Raw genomic sequence first — 24,182 nt, forward strand, 5'->3', positions numbered from 1 at the left:
CCTCGCGATGGTCCCTGGCGGTGCTGCGTCAAACTGCAGTGTCCTCCCCGTCTGTCATCTCAGCTTCTTTCTGGTGACAGGACTTTGAATACCCCGCCTCCAGCAAAGCAAGCACTGTGATTAGCTAATCGAGCGCCAGCAGCCAATCACAGCCGGCACTCGAGGAGCCAATAACAGCCGTTCAGTTATTTCTCTCACTGTCATTTGACGGCAGCGCTGTGGACTGGCAAAAAAACCCAACGTCCTGGTCCGCGGACCAATGGTTGGGGACCCCTGCTGTAAAGAATATCAAGACTTCCCTGCTGTAAATGTTCATCTCAAGGGTCAGGTTTCAGGCTGCACAACACAAACCTCGAAAGTAAAAGCCAAGATCTGCAGCTGGGATACAGTTAATCCTTGTTTAAATAAAATGTAAAATTGGTTTGGGGTTGAATGGGAAAATGCGTAACCCCAGTGACCTGAGGTTTCCACCACATGTGTGTATGTGCGAGACTCAGCAGTCTGGCCATAGAAGAACCCAGTGACATGACAACAGACATTTGGTCTCCTCGCTAATGATAATTAGGAGAGTATCCACAGAAGGAAATCCTAGTTGTGTTCTTCTTACAAGCTCTTAATTAATGTACTTGTATTAACCCGTATAGGGCGTGTATAATTTTGCAACCAATTTGTTATTCCTGCAATGTATCTAAAATAAGTAGCAGGACCCGTGGGAGTGGGGTTCATTGGAGCCATTAGTGGAAATGGTCTTGATTAAAAATCTGCTGTTTTATGCATACAACCCCTATACAATGTATATTTCTAGTTTGAGGTCTGGGAAGGGGTCAAAAACAAATAAGTAGAAGGCAAAGTAAAGCTGCTTGCACACGGCTCTGTTGCCATCTTTTCTATCCCTCTTTTTTTTTTTTTCAAGCCAGCACAAAAATGGAGCATGCTGCGTTTTTGTTTTGTTTTTTTTGGGGGAGGGGGGGGGGGGGGATAATCGCAATTAATTTCAGTTCGTATTTAGTAAGCAGCGGATCTTCATAGGAAGTAACAGGCGGTATTTGCTGTGGATTCGCGGTACACACATCAACCACAGATTCTGCAGCAAATATCCACCTGTGTGCAGGAGGCCTCAGTATCTAAGTATTTTTTGACTTGCCACAAAGCTGCCATGTGGAATGATCTCAGGCACAAATGTGTGCGGGGCTGTTGAAGGACCCACAAAAATAAGGTCATGTGACCTCATGTATGCAGGTTCTGAAGTGAGAGGGCGGAGCAACATGGTTCCTCAGGGGAGGGCATGAGCTGATTGTAAGACCATCGCACAGGCAGTAAACGTGGCGGAATTTCTGCTAGCAGAATTGCTGTGGAAATTCTGCAGTATTTACAATACGAGGCAAGTGACTGAGATTTCACAAATCTCCTCCACACATAACAGGCTTTTTCTGCAGTGAAAAAATTGTATAAGACTTTAAAAATGCGCACATCTGCTGCAGATTTTCTCCATAGAAGTCAATAGCAAACATAAAATCTACAAGTAAGGTTTTGTTGCAGGTTTTGGCCACTCTCACACATGTGCTTGTAAAAATGCTGTGTTTTTTTTAACGTTTATTGCATTTTCAGTCACGCTCACATGCATTTTCAACAGCGCTTGACTGCGTTTTCAGCGCAGTTATAAACGCAGCTAAGCAAGCTGATAATGCCAGAACTGAGGCAACCCATAAGAAATCCCTCTATGAAACAGTCAGGTGATGCAAAGGGCCGTATAAGTGAGCTTAGTTGAGGGCTAGCGGTGGTCTTTCAGGATTGCATACTGCTGGCCGGGGTTGTGGCTGTTCCCAGTGTACTACCCTGTCCGATGTTGAAGGAAGTACCCGAGGTTTTGGATTCATCCTCTGGTGTCACAGTGAGGGCATCAGCACCTGTAGAAGTTTATAGCCTTCAGCCGTATGCCACCTTCAACAAGCTGCTGGAGGTTGTGTACAGATCCCCTCTTCCCTTCCCCTGACAGGTGCGGCCTCCAGACATCTTATTTCTCGTCTGTGTGTCAGTTGGTGGATCCCTGACACAGTTCCTTATGTCAGCTCGGTGGCTGACTGTCTATCCCCCTGGTATGAGGACACTTTTAGACTTGCTGTTGAGTTTCATCTGTGTGCATGTGAGCTCTGGGTGTAGTCTGTGTTGTATGTACTATCTGTTGTAGTCTGGTGGGAGCAGTTCTGTTCAGTGCTCATTCTGTCTCTGTTTGTGGTGTGAACAGGTTCTATGTGTGGTGGCTGCATGTGTTGCAGCTTGCTGTGTGACCTGTGTCCTGTTGTCTGTCCTGTACAGTTTGCAGTGTATCTTTTGTCCTGTTGTCTGTGCTGTTGCAGCTTGCGATGTGAACTGTGTTCGGTGCCGCTGGACTCCTGGTTAGTGTAGGGACTAGCTGTATAGCCAGGAGCCGTGAAGTGGCCCACTAGCTTCCATGTTTTGATCAAAATGTCAACTAATACCTAGTATTTATATTCAGCTTTACTATCTGCTATTAGTGTTTGCATTTTGGCTAATGTATGCTGTTTTTTCTGGCTCTGTGTGTCTTCTTGTTCTGTCCACTTGTCCCTGTCATGTGGCATGTTTATGTGCCCTGTTCTGGTGGCGTGGTTCCTAGGAGTAGCTAGGGCCCAGATCCGAAGACAGCTGGGCCGCTCTTCATTGGGGCGATGTCCCCGCTTAGGTAGGGCCATGCCATCCTCCCTGTATCTCAGGGCCAGTTGTATGAAACCCGTGTGTATTCTTTGGTCATGATCGTGTGGGCCCCGTGCTTAGTTGCCCACACTATCGTAAGATAATGCCCCCCCCAGTTGCAAAAGGACTTCACACAGAGCTCACATGCACACAGATGAAACTCCACAGCAAGTCTAAAAGTGTCCTCATACAAGGGGGATAGGCAGTCATCCACCAAGCTGACATAGGGAACTGTGTCAGGGATCCATCAACTGACACACAGACAAGACATAAGATGTCTGGAGGCCGCACCAGAAGCCAGAACAGTGACAGTTTGGTTAAAACAAGAGCCAAAACAGTGACAGTTTGGTTAAAATAAAATTGTGGCTAAATTATCTTGGCTCATGGTCAATGAGAAGCCAGCAGCTATCCTTATGGATCAGGAAGTGTTGTATGAAAAAACTTCGTCGTCCTGGTACCATTATTCGCAGACTGTGTCTATGGAACCCAAGAGCCAGAGCTTTGACCCTTCTAGGGCAGTCTAGTTTACCTTCAAGCATTTCATCTACTTTCCCAACAGACTTCTGAAGAAAGGCAGTAATGAATGTAGGCAGCGCTCCAAAGATAGGTCAGGGAATATTATGTCAGTTGTGGATTAATATAGGTATAAAGTGGTGATAATGGTTGGATCAAACTCACCCTGACGTACCCAGGTTAGCCCTAGATGAGGGGAAATGCCGGTACGTCCATGATCCCGATCAGCAGGCACATACTGTTTCAAGGGACCTCACAAGGAGAAGAGCACCCCTAATCCAATGGAGCAGTGAATCCATTCTGCTGAGATTTATCCTACTGGGACAGCCACCTCGTATCCAAGATAAGTAAGGATCCTTTTGGTTTTCCAAGGTCCGGTTTTATTTAACAGTGCCTTGTTAAATAAAACCGGACCTTGGAAAACCAAAAGGATCCTCCTTACTTATCTTACTTATTTTACTAATCTCTGCAGAATGGATTCACTGCTCCATTGGATTAGGGGTGCCCTGTAAGGAGGCACCCCTGTGAAGTAAATCGTTTTCACTTATTTCCAGTGAGCACTATCTGGAGGGCTGGGGATTTTTTAGTTGGTGTTTTCACCACATATATTTTCCAGCCAGGTTATTAGAATAAGTTCATTTTATTTTTCCTTTTCAGCTTCACCCACATAATAAACCACATTACAGTTGTGTTTCACCTTTAATGAGGGCCAACGTAAGTGGCTATAGAATTGTAGATCCCGCCCTTTTCATAGAGGGACACGCGCTATGTCACTGTGTTTAAGGGAGCTGCTCAGCGTCCAGACATCTGCTAAAGAGTTTTTATCTAAAAGGCTTGACACCAGTGAAGCTTATGAGAATGCTTCCCCGGCTGGAGTTCTATCCAGATCGTCTGAAGGCCCAGCTAATTAGTTCAGGTTTTCCGGATGGGTTTTGTGTTCCTGATTTTAAAGGTTTGGGTTGTACATGGGTTAAAAACTTGGACTTGCATGGTGATGTTGTCAAGGCTAAAATTGATAAAGGGCTGGCCTAAACGCTGTGCCGCTGGCCCTTTTGATAGTTCCCCACTCCCCCCTTTCTTTGTCAATTCTAGACTATCTCCCCTTGGGGTTGTCCCAAAAAAGGAGCCAAATAGTTTTTGTATTATTCATCATTTGTCTTATCCCACAAAGTTGTCGCTTAATAATGTGGTGGATACACAATGTATTCAGTGCAATATGCTTCTTTTGATTCTGTGTTGATTTTGGGCACTCGGGTCAGAATGCCTTGCTAGACAAAGCAGATTGTAGTGGAGTAAGGGGTCAAGTCCTAGATGAATGAATATACGTATATATCATGGATTCTAGCAATCTCCGTGATCTAACTCTGGAGTTTAGAGGGAAACTATGACTGTCAGGATCACTTATATTCCAGTCCAGGAGTTACCTGGAGCACAGCTGAAGCCTAATTTGTAGAGGAGCAGTCAAAAGCTCAGGAAGAGGGGCGTTGGTGAGTGAGAAGCAAGTTCAGAAAAACAGAGTGAGAGGAAAGCTCTGGAAAGCTGGGTGGAGCTGACTGGAACTGACCGGAGAACTGAATACTGTTAACCCTATGAAAATGTTGGGTGAGAACCACTCTTTAAACTTACAAGGACTGTAAATTGAGTTGTGGACATTGTTTTTGGTGGAGGAAGCTTGCTTTAAGTTGGTTATAAATACTTTTGAAATAAAAGGCCGATTTTACGCGGCCAAGTAAATCGTGCAGTCATATAGACCCACTCAGGTTTTTTGCCTTTTCCCCTGTATAGCACGGCGCTGCAATGCTATGCAGGAAAAACATTGCAGCATGCTCTATCTTTCTGTGATATTGGCCATTGTTTTCAGCGCCTGCCCCCTTGAAAACACTGTGAGACCACCGCGGTCCTCTGCCCTGGCTGTGATAGCCGCTGCAGGGGATTCCTTCAGCCTCGCTGGGACGGGAGTCTGTTACCACATCAAAATGTCTTGCATCCAGGGGCTTCCCATTGATTGCAATGGCCATATCTGGCCATGATTCATGGCCCAATACTGCCCTCGCCCGTGAGAAACCGGCCTTAGTTATACTCACTTCCCACTGCTGCTGTCTGAATCTGTGCCCCTCTGGCTATAATTCTCTAGGATTTCAATTTGAAGGGATGCTTTATTTTTATATGTGCCTCTCTATGGGATTTTCCTTATTCTGTTAGTATTTTGAGGCCTTTTCGATTTTTATGGAGTGGGTTATTTTGCAAGAGTTTCTATTGATTGGCATCATGCATTATTTGGACAATTTTTTTCCCGCCATTGGTTGTTCAGAAACTGCTGAGTGGGAAATGGCAACATGTCCCATCTGTGGGCATGCCCTCACCCATTGTTTTCAATGCTAGGTGCACGCAAGTGCGATGTGAGTTTTCCCATTGAAAACAATGGGAAGCACTCTGCGATTGTCCGCCGTGGCAGAGGATCGCTATTACACTGAAGTGATGCAAGGCGGTTCTGATACAAAAATGTCTCCCATCCTACTGCAAAATCGCGTGTTGACTAGCAAAATATGGTCTGATATCGCACTCGCCCCTGTGAAATTACCCTAAGGGCCTTAAGCCTCTTTTTTCGCATGTGCAGCTGATTTGGTAATTTGACTTGATTTCTTATCTGATTTTTAATGGCAAGCTGATGTTAAAGCTTCAGAATTCAGTTTATTTACTGATTCATTGGGTGCTCATGGATATGCTGCTTACTGGGATGGGCATTGGTTGACGGAGGGATGGCATTTTTCCTGGGTTAAAAATGGCGTAATAAGGAATCTAGTATTGTTCAATCTGTTTTTATTGAAATTGTCAATAGGCTAGTTACAAAACATACAAATCTCAAAAAGGTCTTGCAGGACCTATAAAACATGTATAACAAAAGACATGACATAAATAAATTGGCTCTTTTCTTGAAAATATCCATCTAAAAAAAACCTCTTGAAGGAGCTTAGTGGGTGACCCCAATAATGATAATACCCGAACATGCAATTTGAGAATAAAATGTTTGCTGTCTGTAGTATTCGGGTAGAAACCCGAGGCCTTATCCTCTTGCAACAATGAAAAAGAATGAGATATAGAAGAGAGAAAAGAGAGACAAAAAGAGAGGAGATGAGTCATGGGAAGAGGAAGAAGGTTAAAAATAAATAAATATTTCCAAATACCGTATATACTCGTGTATTAGCCAACCCAAGTATAAGCCGAGACAATAAGTTTCACCACTAAAAACTGGGAAAACTTATTGACTTGAGTATAAGCCAAGCTATACTCCAGTATATACTAGGTAAAGAAAAGAAACTCCATACTCGCTTCCCAACTGGCATTTGTGTCTGTGCGTCAAACTGCTTGAATTCTCCCCGCTATCATCCCCCACCGTTCTCTCTGCTTAGCTCTGTCAGTGCAGTGTAAGTAAGCGCTGTGATTGGATTGAGTGCTAGTCAATCACAGCTGGCGCTCGATCCAATCACAGCGCTTACTTACACAGCACTGATGGCAGGGCATTTGAAAGTTGAGCAGGGAGATGTCAGCGGGGAGAATTCTAAAGCAGCTTGATTGGCTGTGAATGATCGAGCAATGGCTGTGATTGGCTGACGCTCGATCCAATTACAGCTCTTACTTACACAGCGCTGACGGCGGGGGATGACAGAGCCGAGCAAAGAGGACAGCGGGGGATGACAGCGGAGAGAATTGAAGCAGCCTGCCGCACCGCTGCTGTGGACACAGACGCCGGCTGGGAAGTGAGTATGGAGGTTTTAGCCCCGAAGGGGGTTTTTTCAGCACAAAAAAATGTGCTGAAAAACTAGGCTTATACTCGAGTATATACAGTAAGTAAATAAAAGGATGGGTAAAAGAAGGGGTAGATAGTTGGTTGAGGGAAGTGGGAGAAAAGGGCAGGGGGGATGTCCAGGGCCACACCTGAGAGTGTTTAATATCCAGATTACTACCTTGTAATAACCCGTCTCACCCCGGCGGTGAGTGAGCAACTAGGAAAGCAGCGCTCGGAACTCTGAAGAAGATTCAAAGTCGATCCACAATTGCCATACTGACAGAAATTTTTCAGATTCTCTATTATGTTCTGCACTTAATTGCTCCATAAGGCACAGATGAGACATTTTCTGAAGCCACTCAGTCATGGAAGGAATATGTGTGGAACACCAATGGCGTGGGATGACTGCTCTTACTGCTGCTAGGCAGAACCTGAGCAAAGGCTATTTCTGTGAACCTATTGAGCTAGGCAGTATGGATAGGAGAGCAATTTGGGCATTATTGTTAATATTTCCCTGGCTGATTAAGTTATATGTGGAGAATACCTTGTCCCAAAAAGGTCTCAACAAGTCACAGCTCCACTAAATGTGTGGCATTGTACCCCTATCAGTTCCACAGCGCAAGGAATCTAGTATTATTGGAATTATTTCCAGTGGTAGTGGCAGTGGTCCTTTGGGGTCAGTATTTTGCTAATAGACGTATTTTGTTGAATGCTGATGTAGTGGCCCAGAGTTAGCAGGGCCCCTCCATAATGTTATGTGTTTGTCTCATGCTAATTGTATTGTCAGTGTCTTCTATGTAGTATGCATTTGAGATATGTATTGCACCTTTACAGCACTGAATGAGTTAATGTCTGGGTTGTGTCTGAGAAATGTATCTTGTTGTATGTCATGTGACTGTGATTTATATATGTGTTTGCGAGGTGGTCTAGTCTGATCTGTCTATGGAAGTCTGAGTCTAAGTGAGGTTGTTGTTGAAGTCAGCAAGCGAGTGAACCCTGCAGACACTGGTCGGTCTGTGGGGGGAAAAATGGAAGAAGCTGAGAGATACCCTTCAGCTTGGCCTTGGCCTACTCTACCCAGGATGTGCCGGTGTTACTAGAAAGCACCTAAAGAGTGAGTGTTGACCGGTGGAGATTAGGAGGGCAAAAGTCACTGGAGCGGGATCACCCAGATAACTGAGACTGTGGATTGTCCGGATTACCCCGAGAGCCTCCCTGTCACACCACCTTCTAGAAGTGTAACTGCTGCCGAACTGCTGTTTTGTTGGAACTTTGTTGAAGTTAAGTAAACGAACATTACAGACCATTCACGGTTTTCTTCAGAAAGTATCCCTGTGTGTGGACTATTTATTACAACTTCAGGATTCACCGCAGAGGACAGAACGGTGGGGTCACGAGTGACAACGGACTTTAAGGTAACTGCTAGTTACTCTTTCCCTGTGACCTTCCCCAGAATAACTTGGTTGGGTCCTGAGCTACCCTCAGGGGAGGAGGTGGTAGAGTCACCGTGACAGAAATACTTATCTACCCTGCCATTTCTTCAGCTGTGGACCCGCTCCTCGGACACTGCACTAATAATAAAGGTGTGGGTTTTGCCATCAAAATCTGATCCAGTTGTAAAATTATTGCATCACCTTGTAATGTTTTTATTTTAACATTTTGTTGACAGCAAGGCCTGTGTTTGTGGTTGCAATAATGTAACCACAGATGCCTTGTCTCGTTTGCAGATGCAGAGGTTTGAGGAAGTGGCATTGGTGGGTTTGGAATGTCAAATACATCTATGGGGTCTGATATGGGACTATAGTCAAGTAGGTACTATCTTACAGTTAGGTAGGAACTATCAGAGGTTGATCCAGGGATTAGTCTGACTGCCATTAGGGAGTCGGGAAGGAATTTTCCCCCAAATGGGCTAATTGGCTTCTGCCTCTTGGGGTTTTTGCCTTCCTCTAGATCAACTAGAGGGAGGAAATAGGCTGAACTAGATGGACATTGTCTTCATTTAGCCTAACATACTATGTTACTATGTAAATGTATAGCTCTTTGGACACTATTTAAATTAACTTTTTTTTTATTAACTGTAACCAGGGCTTGTTTTTAGAGTGGAGTTTATATTTCAAGCATCCTCAAAAATCCTATAGAATCATGCTGCATTCTGAAAAATTATGGTAGGTCTTATTTTTAAGGAAACTGGGTATATCAACTACTGGCTTGTTCAGGCATCCCCAAGATGTGGCAATATTACCAGTCAGCCTGGGATTTATGGTTATATTTTTCTTCCAAAAAGCACATTGATATTTGTACTTATGATGATCCTTTTTTATGTTCTCTGTTTCATTATGAGTGGTCTTACAACTATGTTATGAAACGCTTTGTACTGGATTATGTTTTTCTCCAGCAGGTTTCAGGGTATTCTGTAGCTTCCTAATTGTATAGTGTGCACACATTATGAAAGAAACCAATCGGACACAAGTTATCAGCCTTGAATCTCAACCAGCTCTCTGGAGTTACAATCCCAGAGCCCTAATTTATTGAAACACATAATACCTTTATGGGCGTATAACAGATTACATTAGTAACGTGTAGGATTCCCATATGTTGGCTATATGGAATTCCCTCCCCACCTTTCTCTCAAGTCCAGTGTATGTGTGGACTTTGTCCTCCCAGCATGCGGTCAGTTCTTTGTTGGAGAACTTGAAGGTGGGGGAAGGTGGGAGGAGAACGCCCAAAATGCATACAAGTAAAACACACAGTATAGGAATGTATCTAACTCTTAGAGGCTGCAGAAGAGCTTCACATTAGGCTAAAGTTATAAAACACACATTTTTCACCATGCCATTGTCCAGCAATTACCATAATGAAATTATGCAGCCATTAGCCTCTACAGAGTTAAATCACTACAGCTGCGTAATACTTCTAGTTTATTACAAATCAATAGACATTTTACCCTAATTAATCATCATATCTACTACAGTTTAGCTGGAGTTTTGTTTTTTCAGAAGTGCCACAATGAAAAGTGACCAGATTTTCCCAGGGTCAAAGCGGGACAAGGGGGTTTGGTCAGTGGTGGGGCTTATCATGAAGTATGTTGTTTTTTTTTACCTCTATCAATTTAAAAAGTACAGGGCCATTTAAAAAAGACAGGGAGGAAAATTCGCAGCATTTCCGCATCAAAAAAAGTCAAAATCCATTAGTGCGAATTTTGACTAGAAATTAGCCGCGTACCCGCAGTGGATTTCATGCTATGCGGTGCTCCCCATTCACCTCCTGCTATCAGCGCTCCCCGGCTAACAGTTCCCAGCAGCCTGTAGTGCCCTAACCTGACTGACATCACCTGACCAGGCCGCTGGGAACCGGAAGCCAGGGAGCGCTGACAGTGGGAAGCCCACGGAGGAAGTGAGGTGGAGCACCGCATAGTATTAAATCAGCTGTGGGTACGCGACTGATTTCCAGTCAATATCCGCACCAATGGATTTTGACTGTTTTTTTCTTTTGATGCGGAAATTTCCGCTGTGGACATTCCAAAGCATTTTCCCCAGTGTAAACTTGCCCTCAGTCAGTTTAAGGTATGCTGCCATGTGCAGAGTGGCCTCAGTAGTAAGTGTCCTCTATATCAGCCCCAGTAGTAATAGTGACCCCCACAGTGGTCTCAATAGTAATGGTGTCCCCTACATCGGCCTCAGTAGTAATGTTGAACCCATGAATAGGGAGTCACTTTTACAGCAACCAGAGGAGCAGCTGGATGTGTCTCTCTAAACTGTACCTCCACTTATTGTAGCAGGAATCTGGGTCTGAGGACAAGGTCCTTCTCACTTCCTTTAGTGTTCACTTAATGGCAGGCTGGCTCTAGTAGTGTCAGCACAAAGAGAAAAATGAGGAATACTGGGGCTGCCTGTGACTGTCTAGATAAAGCCGTAATCACGCCAGAGCAGTGGATCTGGGGGGTCCGATGTCTGATGACTCAGGGGCTTTGCGGGGAGTTCTGAGAATGGCTATTCGACTCTCTATTGCATGCAGCTGTCTTGCAGCCTGAGTGGACAGCATTCCTCGGTGCAATCGTGTATTTTGGCAATTGACTACTTATTTCCGGGGGGGGGGGGGGGGAAGATCTCGGGAAGTGGTGAATCTGCGGCTGTGTGGGAATAATGGAGGGCATCAGGTGATATAACCCCCCTTTTGTCCCAATACTTCAGGGTTGTTTTAAGCTTTACATTATGATGGGTAAATTTTAGCTATGAGTCAATATTCCTAAAATAATGTATCCCAGGCTTCGTGCAAGGACGGCGTGCTGTTTACATGGTGTTATATTGGAAAGTAAACATCAGATGTGACCATCTGTACTAATCCCGAGAGAGTACAATGTATCTGCTCCTTGTATAATTAAGACATATTAGAGGATTAGACTGTGGGGAATGCATTCAGTTTTCCATTAGCAGTTCTTACAACGGTCTACAACTGTGTGGAATAAGGGGGTGCCAAAAAAAACCTGAGCATTGGTCACCATGAGTGGATGGGGATTCTGCCACATGTGGTTACAGCAGCATGGAAGCCCAATCGGGGGCTTCCCTCACACACTTTGTTGCGGCATTTTTTAAAATCGTACTGTTTTTGTTTTTTAAAGCATGTGGCATTCTATTCACATACTTCTAACGTATCTCCTGGCATTTATCATGTTCTATAGAATAGCCTATGTAGCAAGGGCAGCCCAATTGTATGCTGTAATTGCAAAAACATTACTCCCCCAAAAAATGCAAATGGAATAAAGTGCTGAAAATGTTTCTAAATGCGTGGCATTTGTTCAACATTGATTTTGATGAAAAACTGTGTTTAAAAAAAACAAACAAGGATTTCTTTGGAGGATTTGCATACTGACTGCCATGCCCTGTCGTGGTAGCTGACAGCGAGGTAGGGGCTGCGTGATGACTGCTCAGCCCGAGGAAGATTGGTGACCAGTGGGGAGAATGGCAGCTGGCAGGCCTGTGGTGGGATCTAGAAGATTTGTTGCTGTAATGCAGTGGACTGAACAGGAGTTGTTGTATTCGGGGTCAGTTCAGCAAGGGCTCTCAGGAACAGACCTAGTGTAGGAGCGATCCTTATCTTGTGTACTGGCTAAAAATGATGTGTGAGTTGTACTGTCAGTTTTATATGTGGAAAGGGGACAACTTATAATTCTGTTACAACCCTTCTAAAAAAAATTATAATTTACAGTTTGGTACTTAAATGTTGCATGACAGTAAGGTTTGACCTCTCTGAATACACAGCAAATGACAATTTCAGTAACTGTCCTTTTAGTAATAAATCCTACATTATTGTAACAGTCCTTAAAGGTGTTCTGGCATTGAAAAAAATTTAAAAAAATTCTATACTTGCCTATTCCTCCCCTGTCAGTCTACTGACCAGATCTTCTCCTGCAGTCCAGGAGGGTCACCTCACCTCCAGCCGGCTGATTCTTCTGCTTCCTGTGAGGTTACATACATTGACAGCAGTCTCCTTACTGCCAGCCAATGTACGTTGCGTCACTGGCCAGCAGGGGGAGTGCCGATCTACTTCAGAGACTGCTCATGCAAGCCATCTCTGAAATAGATTAGCATTTCTTCCTAGCCAGTGAACAATGGGACCTTTACTGACCGGCTCAGAAGAAGAATATGAGGAATGCAACCTTCATAACAAGCCAGCCGTCGTGCCATGAGGTGACCCAGGGACACTGCAGAAGCTCAGCGAGGAGATGATGTGGTAAGGAGACTGACTGGAGAGGAATAGGTGAGTATAGAATTATTTTTTTCTTTAACCCCTTTAAGCAATTAAGTTTTTAATTTCTATCTACCAGCACCCTCTAACTACTACAGTGTCCGACCGAAAATAAGACCTACCCCGAAAATAAGCCCCAGCTGAATTGCATCAAAACAATACATTACCTAGCAGCCGTGGTCCGTGTCCTTACACTGGTCTCCAGAGCTCCGGCGCGTTTGCCATCCTTAGCCACCATGAAAAGATCACTTCCTGGATCCACGATTCATAAATCCCGCCTCCAGGAAGCAATGGCTGGCAGTGCTTGAGAACCAATCAATGCAGCACTCGATGAAAGTATGTGATGGCTGTAAATTGGTTCATTGAGCTCTGCATTGATTGGTTCTTAGAGCGCCGCTCAGCCAATCAACAACCATCGCATAGTGGAGGCAGGATTTTTGAATTGGCTGAGCAGCTTTCATCTCAGCCAGTCAATGCAGCGCTCGATGAACCTATCAGAGCCATCACATTGGTTCTCGAGCGCTGCCAGCCAAACAATGCAGCGCTTGATGAAACAATCAGAGCCATCACTTCCTGGAGGCGGGATTTATGAATCCCAGAACAAGGAAGTGATCTTCTGTCTAGTGATGAGGACTGCAAGCAAGCGCGCTGCAGCTCCGGAGACAAGTGAGGGGACATAGACTGCAGCTGCTAAGTAAGTATAATAACATACTCGCTGAAAATAGGACCTAGTGCCTCTTCTGGGACACAAATTAATATGACAGGGTGTTGGAATAATTTTATACATATATAGATCAAATGCAATACTATACTATATGAGATCATTATTTAGTTTTCCTAATGTGTATTTAGTCTGTAAAGCCACTGACCTTCTTCAATAAAGCTTTTAATGATAAGGAGATGGTTAGTGGCAAGGTTAGTGTGTCTTGAGAAACAACCTTTAGACCCCTTATCTTATTCCATTGTAAGGGCGCCCACCCACTGGCGTTTTTTTTTCCCTGCGAAATTCGCAGAATTTTTTTTCTGCAGGGGTCTATGGGACTTGTAATGTTAAAATCGCGATCGCGCAAAATCGCAATTTACCGCGAATCGCGGTACTGTATGTTTAAGGCCTCCTTCCCACGAGCGTGACGGGCTCCGCCGCGTAATATTCCGCAGTGAAGCCCGTCACGGCGCCCCCCAGAGACCCCATACTTACCAGCGGAAGATCGCGTGACGACGCTTCCCCGCCCACCGCCGTCGCGTCATGTGACACGCCCACCGCGTCACATGACGCGGCCGGCCGTGTCACGTGACGCGCCGGCCGCGTCACGTGACGCGCCGATCGCGTCATATGACGCGCGGCGGTAGGCGGGGAAGCGTTTTTTCACGCTATCTTCCGCTGGTTGCAGCGGGAGATAGCGTGAATGGACGGCTTCCATTGACTGCAATGGAAGCCGTCAACGCGTACAGCCCGTCCTCTCCCGCAGCAAATAGAGCATGCTGCGGGTGAGGACGGGAGAAATCGCGGTGCGTAATTCCGCGGTGGAATTACGCATCGTGAGCATTGTGCTATTAGGTTCAATAGAACCTAATAGCATGGTGCAACGCAGCGGATTTTTGCCGCGGATTTACGCGGCGTAAATCCGTTCGTGGGAAGGAGGCCTTACACTGAGTAGTCACTGCAACTGACTCCCTACTTTTTCTCTGCTGAGCAGTCATTGTGCAAACCTTTACATCACCCTATCTGTCTTTCCATCCTGGGATTGACAGAGAATGCCTCTCCTCCTAGAAGCTGCAAGCAATATTCTGTGGCTGCTCCCCAGCTGCGGATGTGGCTGGAACAAATACTGGTTTTGCTCAAGTCTTTGGCACCTTTCCTGGCTGTGCCCCTGGTGGAGGATGTGTGCTTTACGTGATATGTAATCTCTGACACTTTAAAGGGCTAGTCCATCCCTGCCCCCTAGCTAATTGTCTGTCACACTCTGGAGGTCTCCTATGTATATTGCATTAATTTCTATGTAGTGCAGCCTCCTGTCTAATACTTGTCAGACATCATCTTGATGTTGAGATTTCTACATTCACTATCATGAGCAACTAGAGACTGTACCATCTCTGCTGCAGAAAAAAAACACTGCCATTACGTTCTGTATCCACATAAATAGGCTACAGACTGTAAGTATATAGGCAAGAGGATGAGCTGTGATCTTCTCTATTATAACTGTGTAACAGGAGCTGTGAGCTCATCAGTAACTTTGATGGGTATGTTCTCCTCTGAAGAGCATGCGTGTTACACTCTAGATAATGTCACACATGAGTAAGAGCTCAATGACATCAGTGTTAGGCCTTAGTCAGACAGGCGTTTTTTCGCGCGATTTGCGGATCGCATGACGGATGCGCATCCGCAAATGGCGTGACCGGTGCCCGAAAATCGCCCAAAAATCTGCTCCTAGCCGCGTTTCATTAGAAACGGGCCGGAGCTGTCCAGCGCATTGCATTCAATGGAGCCGGCAATACAGCTGGCTCCATTGAAAGCAATGCGCTGCGGGCGAGTGTGGGATGAGTCAGCGCTGAGCCAATCAGAGGCAGGTCTGACTCACACCCCCTTCACACCCACTGCAGGCCGGCCGCGCGGAACTCCGGCTGCCGGGAGCAGGTGAGTATATATATATTTTTTATTTTAACACTTTTCTGGATGAATTGCAGGGAAGGGCTTATATATTTAAGCCCTTCCCGACAATTCATCCCGCACACGCCGGCAGCCCATTGCTTTCAATGGAGCCGGCTGTATTGCCGGCTCCATTGAATTCAATGGGCAAACATCGTTCTTCTCTGCCACAGCTGTTACAGCTGTGGCAGAGAAGAATGATTTGTCTTCTATATGTTCTCAATGGGGTCGGCGCTGCTGCCGCCGGCCCCATTGAGCGCATATAGAGAAGAGAACAGGAATCGCAGATCGCAGATAGGTGCGATCTGCGATTTCTGTTCTATAATTTATCGGACGAGCGCATAAAAAGCGCTCATGTCTCCGATACCATTGCAAAGCAATGGTTTTAAAAAATCGCCGGGCGCATGCGCAAATTGCGCGAAAAAACGCCCGTCTGACTAAGGCCTTAGGGGGATTCCATTTTCCTGCTCCATTTGGGGAGTAGGAAAACTGCACCCCCTGGCTAAATGGCTTTGTCTTATGAGGGAACCGAGCGGCCTCTTTTGACTACAGGGGTCTGTTTGATTTCCAGTGAGTAGTCTGGAATTTGCAGCACAATTTGATCCTGTTTTCTAGCGGAAATCTGCTATAGAGGTTCAGAAGGAAACCTGCGAACTGATATTAATGGACACCTATTCTGACAGAGAAATTGACTAGTTTGAGAAAACCTAAACCCAAGAAAATCAGAGTTGGTCAAAATTGAGATCACATGACCACCTGAGGAGGAGTTGGAGGCCAGGAGTTTTAGATAGAAAGGAAATTACTAACCACGATAGTACTAGCTGACATATATACTGGGGGATAGTTAAATAATGAATGCAAAAATTATTAACCACAGTGGCCCTTAAAGAATTGCTTGGGTTTTTATGCTGCATCAGTCTGTCTTTTGTACTGTCATACTCTTCTACATTTATTTATTTTTTTACCTCTATGAGGATGGCACCTACAATGTTCTCCACTGAGAGCAGGGCTTATTCGCTACAGTCACCATCACATCAGAGGAGGTGGGGGCTCCTCTACCATTGGCACCTGAAATCTCTCTCCCCACCCTGGACAAGTCACTGGCTGGCAGAGCAGGGCTTAATGCAGTGGTTCAGCTGTTCTGATAGTACAATGAAGGGAACAAGGAGTGTCTCCTCTGTGACCCCACAAATTACTCTGTTTCCTCAAAAATAAGACCTACTCCGAAAATATGCCTTACCCTTATTTTTCAGGAGGCTTGGAATATAAGCTCTACCCTGAAAATAAGCCCTAGCTGCATTACATAAAAAAAACAATCCATTACCTAGCAAGCTTGGTCTGGCTCCTCCTGCTGCTCTCTGGAGCCCCAGCATGCTTGCTGCAGTCCTCGGCGGTCACAGAAAATTGCTTTCTGGTTACGGGATTCATAAATCCCACCTCCAGAATGTGATGGCTTTGATTGGTTCACAGAGTGCTGCATTGACTGATTGAGCAGCGTTCCAAGAACCAATGACAGCCATCGCCTCATGGAGGCGGGATTTATGAATCCTGTATCCAGGAAGCGATCTTCTTTGGGCAGTCGAGGACTGCCTCAAGCGCACTGGAGCTCTAGAGAGCAGCGGGAGACATCCCCTGAAAATAAGACCTAGTGCCTCTTTTGGGGCAAAAAATAATATAAGACAGGGTCTTATTTTCAAAAGGAAACACGATAATAGCAACCCCTCTCTCAGTGCAGGCTGCCTCTTTCAACTCTCCCTTGCACTCAGTAAAGTACTGCTGGAGAGAGGAGGAGGAGGCTGTCTGCACTGAGATAGCAACATCTGGACTCGCTAGACTGTAAATTACAAGCAGACTTTTGCTGCTGGTCAGACATTCAAGGAAGGGGGAGGTGAGTCAGCCGTGGGAAAAGAGAGGCGTGGCCATTCGGCCTCAGGCCCTGCAATAGTCCTGTGGCCTGCTTACATTGACGGGACGCCACTGCTTGGAAGTCACGGGCCCTGTAATAGTCCTGTGGTCTGCTTTTATTGGCGTCACGCCACTGCTTGGGAGTCCAAGCACAGATCTATGAATTGGTTTTGAGCCAACAGCATGACAAATTACCTATTCTACAATCAAATGATTTACTAAAAACTGACAAGGTGTTTATAATTTCACAACAATTTCCTTCAGTCTCTGAACTTTGTTAGTGCTGTGGAACTGATAGAGCTACTATGATCTACGTAGTAACATAAAACCTTTTTGGGACAAAATATTTTCCACATACAATTTAATACATCATAAGGGCTTATTCCGACATGCGTATATTGGCCGGGTTTTCACACCTGGCCGATATATGCTGTCTTTCTTTGCAGGGGGAGGAGGTGCGCCAGGCTCGGAGCAGTGCACTGAGCTCCCACCCCTCGCCACTGTTTGCAATGACAGGGGTGGGATGGGTGCAGAGCTAAGTTCCACCGCCTCCCATTGCAAACATTGTCGAGGGGCAGAGAGGGGGCGGGAGCTCAGTGCACTGCTCCCACCCGGCCCGCCTCCTCCCCCTACAGAGAGAGACAGAGAATATCGGCCGGGCATGAAACCCTCCGATATACGCACGTCGGAATAAGCCCTAAGAGAATAGATAACACCCTACAAGTTGCCCTCCTTTCTATACTCCCAGGCTCAAATAAATCACAGGAGAGGTTTACTACGATTTTGCCTGGCAGCTACTAGGGGGGTCATACCGCACCATTGGAGGACCACTCACATTTCTTCCATGCCTGAATGTCATATGGAGGAATTGTGTGTGGAAAATGCGAGTGAAGCTGATAATTTTTTGTCAGTATGGCAGCCATGGATAGAATTTGAGTCCTCCACGGAGTTCCAAGACTTGTTCTCTTAGGCATAATGAATATAGGAACCATCTGTGGGCCATCAGAATAGCAGGGTTAACAATACTAAGCCTACCTGCTTTCCCATCTCCCCTCCGCTCTTTCCCTTGCTTTACTTTTTCAATCACCCCCCCCCTCTTTTTTTTTTCTTCTCTTCTTCTCGCCTTATATGGGTGAAAATAGGATTTAACCATATTATCTGGCCAAGTACTACATGAGGTACTTAATTTATATCCTCTTCCGAAGGTATTGGACACCATAAAAGTTAAGAGTGAGATGTAGAAGGAGTTGGGTCGAATTGTTCTATCTTGTGCTATTCCAAGATATGTTAATTTTCTTTTCACAAGGTCCTGCGAGACCTTCTTGAAATGTTTATTTTATCTGTAACATTTCTCAATAAAACTGAACAATAATTTCACAACCATTGGAGTGTTACAGCTTGGAGATCATGGCTTTAAAGGACCTGTACACACACACGTTTGTTTCATAGGAGAAAAATTTGACTACAGGTGCCCTTTAAGTGATATGATGTCATAGCATCTATGTGTACTTGGCTATACAGAATGGGCACTAAATCAGATAATTGCAAACTAAAATACTCCATAAAATAAATATTAGTATTTGGTGTAGTAAAGAATGAAACGCAATGAAGATGCCCAGAGAGCGTGAGAAAGGTTGGAGGTGGGGGTTACTGGCAGAAGAAAGCGAACATTCACAGACATTCAACTGTGCCATAAGACATTCATTTTATTTATATCCATGTTATAATGTTCTAATAACAGTGAGTTTTCAACGATCCTCCTGACTGTTCTAAAAAATACATATTTGTAGCTCAAGTTTGTGAAATGGATGAATATTAAGTGCATTAACGCATTTAAGACCAAGCCCTGTAAATATATAGCGCTTGGTCCAGGGCTTTAAACCCAGCCGTATGTAAAATTACGGCAGGGATTAAAGCCTCCTGCTTTTGTAATAAATCAGCAGCAGGAGGGGTCCTCAGCTTTTAGTCACAATTGATAACCCAGAGGAGGAGGCGGAAGGGGTTTTAACCCTTTCTGCCTCCTCCTTTCTTCAGTACACATCAATCAATAAGCGATATGTACTAAAGTGAAAGTGGAAGTGCTTCTTACACCACATCTGGGGCTCAGATGACCTCTGGAATTCCCTGCTACAGCAGAGCTGCAGGGTCATTTGCAGACCCTGATCAGCTCTGCCAGTGACTAATGTCACTACAGGTGATGTTTTCCCTATAACTGAGGCTCCTAATGATGCCCCAGCTACAGTGGAAAAGTGTTGAATAAAAAAAACGTGAATGTCCCCTATAGGTCTTATATGATGTCATGGGGGACATAGATAGTAAAAAACATATGTACATAAATAAGTAAAAAAAATTACAGAATAAAACAACGATATTTACATAAGAAAGAAAATAACCCAAAGCTGACGCCAACCAAAACTGTCGCTATATGCACCCTGTAATCCAGACCAATACATATATATCAAAACGTCCAAAACAGAATGAGGAACCCGTTCCTATACTTTATTTTAGCGTAAATATACAAATTAAAAAAAATAACTAGAAATGTTAAAAAAATTATTTTTTTAGCTTTTAACCCCCAATAAAACTAAAATACGAAAAAAAAGTAAGTGAAAGAGATATTAAAAAATAACCCTATATGTCATGGAAAAAAAAAACACAACAAAAATAATGATTGAAGCTGAATGTAAGTTATCGAGGAAAATGGCCTTCCCGAGCAGGGCCCAATGATTGTCTTAAAGAAGTCAATTAGCTCCTGAGATGTCACTATCTGGCAAAAGTGTAGTCTATATTAAGCATTCCAAGTAAGGAAGTATTGTGCCGCCATCTTTGGAAGAACAGTTGGGTCATCATAAAAGCAGTTAAAGGTCTAGGGGACAAAGATAACTCCTCAACTTTTAAGTATTTTACTCAGACAGCAAGTGCATGTTGAGTAAGGGTTGGAAAGCCAGATACCTCATCCTAAAGATTCCTTCAGGTTCACAGCAGGGAACTCAAGTACACCAGTACAAAATGTGATATTAGAGTATGGGTGCCCTTCCAGAGATCCAATATCGTGAGTCTGAAAGACTCTTCAGGGAAACTCCATACGCATTCCCCCAAAATTAACAGTATATTCTCTGAGTTTTACTTAAAACTCTATTCGCAATCCCAGTTAGAAACAAACACAAGGGACGACATATTCTCTGACCCACACTAACAGAGGAACAACGTACTCTGTTAAATTCCTCAATATTCCAGATGGAAATTAAGAATGGAATCAAAGGGTTAGGAAATAATAAAGCTCCGGGACCAGATTGATATATGGGAGAATTCTTTAAAATATTAATAGATCAAACTACTCCTGTCTTTGAAACTTTATTTAATGGATATATGCGGGACAGCCCTATCCCATCTGACATGAACATAGCACACATTAAACTGATACCCAAGCCTGGAAAAGACCCAACTGATACAAAATCTTATAGACCAATTTCCCTAATCAATACTGACTTAAAACTGATGGCCAAAATTATGGCAGATCGTCTAGCCACCATCAAGCCCCACATCATTTCTCCAATGCAAACAGGCTTTACAAAAGGTCGTTTGGCCATTATAAACATAAGAAAGATCCTGAGAATTCTCGATAACCTAAAACTACACCTGACGGCTCACCCCTCCCTGGGTCTTCTTACGATAGACGCAAAAAAGGCATTTGATAATGTCTCGTGGCCATGGTTGAAAAAAATCAATCGACAGAATGGGGTTTACAGGCGCCTTTTGCTCCTATTTGTGGAAACTTTACTCCTCCCCTCAGGCACAAATAAGTACTCCATGTTTTCTCTCCCCACAATTCCCTCTCCAGAAAGGTACTAGGCAGGGCTGCCCCTTAGCCCCACTTTTATTTAACCTGGCGATCGAACCGTTAGCACACCTGCTAGAAGAAAACTCTCAGATCAAAGGAATAAAGGTTTGGGATAGAACAGTAAAAACCATGTTATTTGCAGATGATATTTTACTAGCGCTCGCCCAACCAAAATCTGATCTACCGAGAGTTTTCGCTCTATTAGAGGCATTCGGGAAATTGTCTGGCTTTGAACTAAATACCACAAAATGTGAATTACTGGACATTTCCTCCCGGGACACTATTGCGGACACAGACCTTGAAAGTTGTCCTGTTAGCATAGCTAAAAGTTGTATCAAATACTTGGGCATAAATATAGGCAAGAGACCAGAATCCCTTTATGCTTTGAACTTTCCCCCAATAATACTTAAAATAACAAAAGAGCTAGGCCAGTAGAGCAATCTCTCGATCTCCTGCTTGGGTAGATGTCATTTAATAAAAGTGGTTTGTTTTTAAGATTAAAAACTACTGGGTGGGAACCCAAAAATTGATACAAGACGTGGGAGTTCAGAACCTACAGTTGACTCCACAAACTTTTGTACTTCACCAATTGTCAGACCAGGCGAGAAAAGCCAGAATGACCCACATTTTCCTATTGATTAGCAAGAGATGTCTTTTGAACAACTGGTTGTTAGCCAAACCCCCGGGGATAAATGATACTATTCAACAGTTAAAACATCTTTTAAAAATGGAGAGAATAGAGATTGAGAAGCCTGTGGAGACCCAAGCCCCGAAATTCTTCAAAAGATGGAGGGAATTTATGGAAAAATTTCTTGATCCTAAAGAAATCAAGCAATTTTTGAACCAGTTTATTAACACAACATGGTAGTATACACAAAATGACACAAACCAGCTGGGAATCCTAAGAATTACATGACAAGTCATGAAGGAGAGGTGATCGGTGGAAGGTTACGCTGCGGGTTAGTTCAGTTAGACAGTTATTATCGATGCAATATATTTCTGTTATTATAGCAAGATACTACATTTTTGGGTGTTCGGGAAGGGGAGTAAAGGGAATAAATAAAAAACATAGAAGATGTTTACATGAGTTTAGCATTGCTATACACAGAAATTACTAAGGTGAATAACCAATGTTGCTTGATAAAGGCAGAAACGCCTCTGTAATAGAAATATGTGCTACGTGGTTATAATTCTATGAAACAATTACTGCCTACTTCTGTATATCTTCCTTGAAATGCCAATAAAAAAGTTTTTTTTTTTTTTTTTTTTTAAATGTGATGTTAGATGATCCAATCAACAAATCAGAGTGGTGCATGACGAGGAAGCTTGAGATTCGAGAGACTAGTATCTCCTGACTGGATCTACACAAAATCTCAGATCTAATTTGTGGTCTGAATGAACCACAGATGAACTTACAAATACCGTAGCTGCAGATGGTTGTTTAAAGAACGGGCAGGATTGAGCAGAGGGTTTGGAAGAGATAGGGAAACTGTGGAAGAATATCCATCATAATGACACTGATACACTGGGACCAGGACCTTGACTTCTTGTTATAATTCAGAAGATCATTGACAGTGCATAACAATGGCAGATAATTTAGGGCCCATAGGTCAGAAGTATTATGTGGGATGTGAATTCACAGATATTTAATGCATTTAAGTTCCCATTTAAAGGTGAACAAGTTTGAGAGTTGAGTGACAGTTTTTTAGTATTTGACTTTGAAGTTACTTATCTACTCTATATCTCAAACTCTTGCATAATTAAAGGAAGGTAGGCAGCCGAATTAGAAAGAAACATATAGAAGTAAATTGTCTGCATATAATGCTAGCTAATACTGAGTACCAGACACCTTGATGCCTTGTATATCAGGGTTGTTCTTAAAGAATACTGGCAAGGTGTTCCATAGCTAGCACATATAGAGAGGGGCACATAAACTTTTGATCAGCTTTTCCCTTCTTGTGTTTTTTGGGAGGTTGAATAAAAAAAACGAAACAACATTTTGCTTTTTTTTTTATAGTGTTCACAATATGGGAAAAATAATTAATTCATGTGTAATTATGTGAAAAGGCTTTTTTTCTATTTGGAATTTTCTTCTGTGTCCTAGAAGGGGCCTTGAACATGTGATCTTCTACTCGTTAATATAATACATTGCAGTATGTCTGTATTACAGCATATTATTGCTTGTTACAGTAAATTTCACAACCATGGCGGGCCTGAAGGCCACTGTTAGGCCTCCAACTGCCATGGTGACCCATTGGCACCGCACAATAGCATTGCAGGGGACTGATGGGCTGACAGAGAGCTCCCTCCCTCTATTAACTACTTACACTGACTTGCATTGGCCATAGCATTTAAAGGGGTAAACGGCTGGGATGCCAGGCCTGCTATGTGTTATAGCCAATTAAGCCCTGTCTGTGGTTGCCATTAAAGTAAAATATACTGAATTACTAATTGCTTGTACAATGCAGTAGTGATCTACAGTCACTTCCCTGTCTGTGTTATGTAATTATCTCAATACCTGTGATCCTAAAGTATCTAGTGGAGCAATCACGTCTCTTGATAAAATGTTGAGCTGTATTGGACACCGTACAATCACGAATACTGGCAAAGTCAGCTAAGTGTTCAAGAACATGTGACTGTAGACAATTACTTTTAAAACGTGAAGCATATTGGGTCGTAATATTGCGCTGACTGGCTTGAATCTTAAATGGGACCTTATGCTATATTTTGTCATTTACATGTTCTTATAAATGTTGTTGTTGTGCAACACTATTTCATCCTAATTTATTTTTATAGAAGGATGACCTCATTTGCAAGTTGTATTTCATTGGTTACATGTGTTGCAATATTTAAGAAAAAGATATGCTATGAGTAAGTACATCATTGTCTTCCGAAATCTGTAAGGGGTATTTTCATTGTGCAACTCCAGTTTTTATGGTGGAAAAATGTGATGGATAATAGTTACTTGTTTTTGGGGAAATACTTTTGAGTGCTGGACACTTTCTTTTCCTGCAAAATTTAACATGTCTGCA

This window comes from Eleutherodactylus coqui, chromosome 6 (genome assembly GCF_035609145.1).
Source record: "Eleutherodactylus coqui strain aEleCoq1 chromosome 6, aEleCoq1.hap1, whole genome shotgun sequence".
Lineage (NCBI taxonomy): Eukaryota > Metazoa > Chordata > Amphibia > Anura > Eleutherodactylidae > Eleutherodactylus > Eleutherodactylus coqui.